Raw genomic sequence first — 6,360 nt, 5'->3', positions numbered from 1 at the left:
TAAATAATTAAAAGATGAGAAGAGAACAGAGTTGGTTCTATGTCCATTTAGCTTCCTGATTTTATTTTTTTTTCTGATTTCATTTTTTATACTTGTAGATTTGTCTATTTCTCCTTTTATTTCTGTAAAGCTTTGCTTTATATATTTTAAAGGTCTCTTGTTGATGATACATATTTAGAGTTGTACTAGCTTCCTGTTAAATTGATCCAATAAGAAATTATGTAATTTGTGACTTCCCTGATGGTCCAGTGGGTAGGACACTGTGCTCCCAATGCAGGGCACCTGGGTTCGATCCCTGGTCAGAGAACTAGATCCTACATGCCGCAACAAAGATCGGGCATAGCCAAATAAATATAAATACTTTTTAAAAAGAAATTATGCAGTTTACTCTTTATTTATAATATTGGTTTTTGTCTTAGTCTGTTTTGATATTACTATAGCTTCACCATGCTTCTTTTGGCTAGTGCATTATCTTTTTCTATGCTTTTACTTTTAACTGTTTTATTTTTAAAGTATGTCTCATTAAATAATATTTATTTTTAAAATAAATGATAGTCTTACTCTTTGACATATTTAGTAAATTTACATTTATAAAGCAGTTGGGTTTTGTTATACCACCTTAGAATTTGTTTTCTTTTGGCCTAGCTTTCTTAAATTTTAACTTTTTGTTTGGAAGTAATTCTGGATTCTCGTGTGTGTGTGTGTGTGTGTGTGTGTGCACATGCACGCACGCGCTCAGTTGTGTCCAACTCTTTTGTGACCCCATGGAGTATAGCCCGCCGGGCTCCTCTCTCCATGGGATTCTTCAGGCAAGAATATTTCCCAGGTGGCACAGTGGTAAAGAATCCACCTGCCAATGCAAGAGTTTGTTAGAGTTAGATCCCTGGGTCAGGAAGATCCCCTGGAGGAGGATATGACAACCCACTCCAGTATTCTGGATTCTCATGTAGTTTTAAAAAATAATTCAGGGAGATCCCATATACCTTTTATCCAATTTCCCCCAGTGGTAACATCTTGCAATACTATACACAGAATCAGAACACTGACATTGATACTCTCAACATACTTCCATCATCATAAGAATCTTTCATGTTGTCCTTCTATAGCCACACCCACTTCTCTCTTTCCCGAAACCCTCTCCTTAAGACCTGGCAACCTTAATCTGTTCTCCATTTCTGTAATTTTACCTTTCAAGAATGTTACATAAATGAAATTATAAAGTATGTATTGGAGTACTGACTTTTTCACTCGGCATGATTCCCTGGAGATTCATACATGTTACATGTGTAATTCATTCCTTTTTATCGCTGAGTAGAATTCCATGTGAACATACTATAGTTTGTTTAGCCATTCACTCATGGAAGGACATATGGCTTTTCCAACTTTTGTCTGTTACAACTAAAGCTGCTATATACATTCATATACAATTTTTTTTCATTTCAAACACCAAGAAGAGTTTTAGAAGGAATTTGTTCATTTGCTAAAAAATCTATCTGGCATTTTCACTGAGATTATATTCAATGTATAGATAAATTGGGGAGAATTGACATCTTTATAGTGGTGAATCTCATAACTATGCAACACAATATGAACATAATATCGCTCTTCTTAAATTCCTGTCAGTAATGTTTTGTATTTTTAAGATATAGGTAACAAAATCTTTTGTCAGGTCTACCCCTAAGTATTTCAGAGTTTTTGATGCATTTTAATTGGTATTTTTTAAAATTTCAATTTCCAACTGTATGTAAGAAATACAATTGATTTTTGTATCTTGTAGCTTGACACCTTGCTAAACTCACTTAGTATTTCTACTAGAGTATTTAGAGGTTCCATTGAATTTTCTACAGAGATGATTATGTCACCTGTGAAAAAAGACATTGGTGTCTATTCCTATTAAAATTGGCAAATACAGAATGGACCCCAACCCCAAATTTGGTTAGGATGTTGAGACGGATGAGGCCGCACGCACACACCAAGAAGATATGAACATTTTCTCACTCACACAATGAAGCTTTCTAGGAAATGCAAAGCAGGCATCCCAAGAAAGTCTGCAAATGGCTTGTGAAAGCAAGGAAAGGAAACTGGCGTGGAGTGTTTATGGCAGAGGCTTGTGTGGTTTAAATCTCCTACTAGCGTCAAAGGAGAGAGCACCTGAGTTTGCCCAGCTTGGGGATATAAGAAAAAGAAGGAGTGAAGCTCAAAGCTACGAGCAGCTTCTGCTGCTGCTCCTGTTGCCGCCTGTGTGTGTGTTTGGTGTGGATCCAGTGAAGCAGCAGCTGAGGAGACTCTCATTCTCGCCATGGCTGACAAAAAGGCCGAGTGGGGAGCCAAGGCTGAGAACAATGATCAGATTAATTTGAAGGTGGCAGGTGGTGAACTTTAAGAAGCATAGGGACGTCCTCGGTGGTCCAGTGATTAAGAATCCGCCTTGCAATGGGAAGGATGAAGGTTTGATCCCTGGTTAGGGAACTAAGATCCCACATGCTGTGGAGCAACTAAGCCCGCCAGCCACAACTAAAAAGTTCATTTGCCCACAACTAAATCTTGATGCAGCCAGATAAACAGAGAAGTATTTTTTTTTAAAGGACTAAGAGGCATACGACCATTTAGTAAACTAATGAAAGTCTATAGTGAATGAGTGAGTTTGTCAATAAGGCAGATCAGAATATGATTTGATGGGCAGCCAATCAATGAGTCACACTCACCTACACAGTTGGAAATGAAGGATGAAGATACAATTGGTATGTTCCAGCAACAGAGAGGTGTCTACTAAAACAGAATCCTGCTACTTTACTCCAAAATTCTGTTCCTACCTACCAAGAGGACATTCTCAATTAGAAAAATGCAATTTGGCTCTACTATATCCTGACTACTGTAGTACTAGTTTTATCTAGTCTTTCATTTTCCTCTTCCCCATTTCTTTATTGTATATACAGTAACTGGTATATGCATAAATATATCACTTTTTTAAAAACTAAATCATGGCCAATGGTATGTTTTGATTGACACCAAATGGATATTGGATAGGGGATTTTACATTACTTCCCACAGAATACTGTAACCTTTACAATAGTTTATTTCTATTTACTTCTCTTCTCCTGGCCTTTGTGCCATTGTTGTCATACAATTCGCTTCTATATCTGTTAATTTATGTATTAAGAATATATAAGTGCTCGCTGTGGCAGCACATATACTAAAATTGGAACGATACAGAGAAGATTAGCATGGCCCCTGCGCAAGGATGACACGCAAATTCCTGAAGCATTCCATATTTTTATATTGATTAAAACACCTTTGCTCCATAAAAAAAAAAAAAAAAATATATATATATATAAAACCGTGACTACATTGTTTTTATTTTTGCTTAAATAGTACTTTATATTTTGGCAAGAATTAAATAATAAAATACTGGGACTTCTCTGGTAGTCCAGTGGCTAAGGCTCTGAACTCCCAATGCAGGGGCAAGGGTTCAATTCCCGGTCAGGGAACTAGATCCCACATGCCACAACAAAAACATGGGGCAGCTTAAATAAATAAATAAATAATAAAAAAGAAAATAGTATTATGTGTTAACCCTGTAGTTTCCATCTTTGGTACTCTTCACTGCTTTGGGTTGATCCAGATATCTCTTTGTTATCCAAATACACATATAATAGGTCTCTTGAATTTGCCCTTCTACTCTGATTTTTGATTTTCCATTTTTAAAGTTAATTTTTCTTCTGGGTCTATCCCAGCACAACAAACAGCAACAGCATCTGGCACACAGTAGGTGCTTTCTAATCACATACCACCAAGCAGAATTCCTTGCACAAACCCACATCCATTAGCCTAGTCCTCACCATTTCTCTTGTACTATCATACCACACTCTTCCTCCACTCTCCACCAGTCACTTTCTATTATAGCACATTCTCATAGCATCACAAATGTCACACACAATAACACAATCACACACATGGTCACAGAAATGCACCATGTTCACCCCCCTCCCCGACACACAGAGTTTTGCATTTTTGTCAACAAAGGCCTGTCTAGTCAAGGCTATAGTTTTTCCAGTATATATGGATGTGAGAGTTGGACTATAAAGAAAGATGAGCCCTGAAGAATTGATGCTTTTGAACTGCGGTGTTGGAAAAGGCTCTTGAGAGTCCCTTCTACTGCAAGGAGATCCAACCAGTCCATCCTAAAGGAGATCGGTCCTGGGTGTTCACTGGAAGGACTGATGTTGAAGCTGAAACTCCAATACTTTGGCCACCTGATGCGAAGAGCTGACTCATTTGAAAAGACCCTGATGCTGGGAAAGACTGAGGGCAGGAAGAGAAGGGGACGACAGAGGATGGCATCACCGACTCAATGGACATGGGTTTGGGTAGACTCCAGCAGTTGGTGATGGACAGGGAGGCCTGGAGTGCTGTGGTTCATGGGGTCGCAAAGAGTCAGACACAACTGAGCGACTGAACTGACTGACTCTTACTATGAAACACACAGACACACACAATGACAGAAAGAAGGGTAGTGCACCCACAAAGTCACAGTCAGTTGACAGAAACTTAAAATATAGGGACTTCCCTGGTGGGCCAGTGGTTAAGAATCTGCCTTCCAATGAAGGGGCCACAGGTTGGATCATTGAAAAAGCAAGAGAGTTACAGAAAAACATCTATTTTTGCTTTGTTGACTATGCCAAAGCCTTTGACTGTGTGGATCACGACAAAATGTTGAAAATTCTTAAAGAGATGGGAATACCAGACCACCTGACCTGCCTCCTAAGACATCTGTATGAAGGTCAAGAAGCAACAGTTAGAACTGGACACGGAACGACAGACTGGTTCCAAATCAGGAAAGGAGTATGTCAAGGCTGTATATTGTATTCTGCTTATTTAATTTATATGCAGAGTACATCATGTGAAATGCTGGGCTGGATGAAGCACAAGCTGGAATCAAGATTGCTGGGAGAAATATCAATAACCTCAGATACACAGTTGACACCACCCTTATGGCAGAAAGGGAAGAACTAAAGAGCCTCTTGATGAAAGTGAAAGAGGAGAGTGAAAAAGTTGGCTTAAAACTCAACATTCAGAAAACTAAGGTCATGGCATCCGGTCCCATTGCTTCATGGCAAATAGATGGGGAAACAATGGAAACAATGAGAAACTTTATTTTGGGGGGCTCCAAAATCACTGCAAATGGTGACTGCAGCCATGAAATTAAAAAACGCTTGCTCCTTGGAAGAAACGTTTTGACCAACCTAGACAGCATATTAAAAAGTAGAGACATTACTTTACCAACAAAGGTCCGACTACTCAAAGCTGTTGTTTTTCCAGTAGTCATGTATGGACGTGAGAGTTGGACTATAAAGAAAGATTAGTGCCAAAGAATTGATGCTTTTGAACTGTGGTGTTGGAGAAGACTCTTGAGAGTCCCTTGGACTTCAAGGAGATCCAGCCAGTCTATCCTAAAGGAAATCAGTCCTGAATATTCATTGGAAGGACTGATGCTGAAGCTGAAACTCCAATACTCTGGCCACCTGATGGGGAGAACCAACCCATTGGAAAAGACCCTGATGCTGGGATAGATTGAAGGCGGGAGGAGAAGGGGACGACAGAGGATGAGATAGTTGGATGGCATCACCGACGCAATAGACATGAGTTTGAGTTTGAGCTGGTGATGGACAGGGAGGCCTGGCTTGCTGCAGTCCATGGGGTCGCAAAGAGTAGGACACAACTGAACTGAACTGAACTGAAGGGAACTGGGATCCCACATCCGCAGGGCAATGGGGCCCCTGAACTGCAGCTGCTGAGCCCTTGCTGCAGCAAAGACCTAGAAGGACCAAAAAAAGCAAAAACCTTAAAATACAAATACTGTTGTTCTAAGCAGGTACAGAGTCAGTTTAAGGAGCCCTGGTGGCTCTGACTGCAATTCTGTAAGAATCTGCCTGAAATGCAGGAGACCCAGGTTCAACCCCTGGGTTGGGAAGATCCCCTGGAGAAGGGAATGGCAACCCACTCCAGTATTCTTGCCTCCAGAATTCCATGGACAGAGGAACTTGGCAGGCTACAGTCCATTGGGTCTCAAAGAGTGGGACACGACTGAGCGACTAACACAACAACAACAACAACAACAAAGGAGCCATGAAGTGTCGGGGCGGGTAGGGGGGGGAGCGGGGGGGGGGCAGGTATGGGGTGGGAAGAAGTGTAATCAGGTAAGTCCTCTTGAGATAACATTTGTATCTGAATGTAGGGAGTAGGGAGTAAAGAAACTTTGAAGATACCCGACAGAGGAGCCGTTTTAGGAAGAGGGGACACATTCACATCCACCATCACTAAATCACAAATTCAGGAATCATATACAAAAGATGACACTCT

At 40.3% G+C, this 6,360-nt stretch overlaps 1 non-coding gene across 1 annotated transcript; it reads left to right on the top strand.

Annotated features, from left to right (window-relative positions):
- The first annotated feature begins 3,169 nt into the window (after positions 1 to 3,169).
- LOC122421887 lies at positions 3,170 to 3,276 on the top strand. The gene has a single exon (XR_006263688.1). It is a non-coding gene; the product is annotated as a U6 spliceosomal RNA (small nuclear RNA).
- Positions 3,277 to 6,360: the final 3,084 nt, after the last annotated feature.

The sequence above is a fragment of the Cervus canadensis genome, chromosome 18, assembly GCF_019320065.1.
Source record: "Cervus canadensis isolate Bull #8, Minnesota chromosome 18, ASM1932006v1, whole genome shotgun sequence".
Lineage (NCBI taxonomy): Eukaryota > Metazoa > Chordata > Mammalia > Artiodactyla > Cervidae > Cervus > Cervus canadensis.
This window is presented reverse-complemented; position numbering and strand designations above follow the sequence as displayed.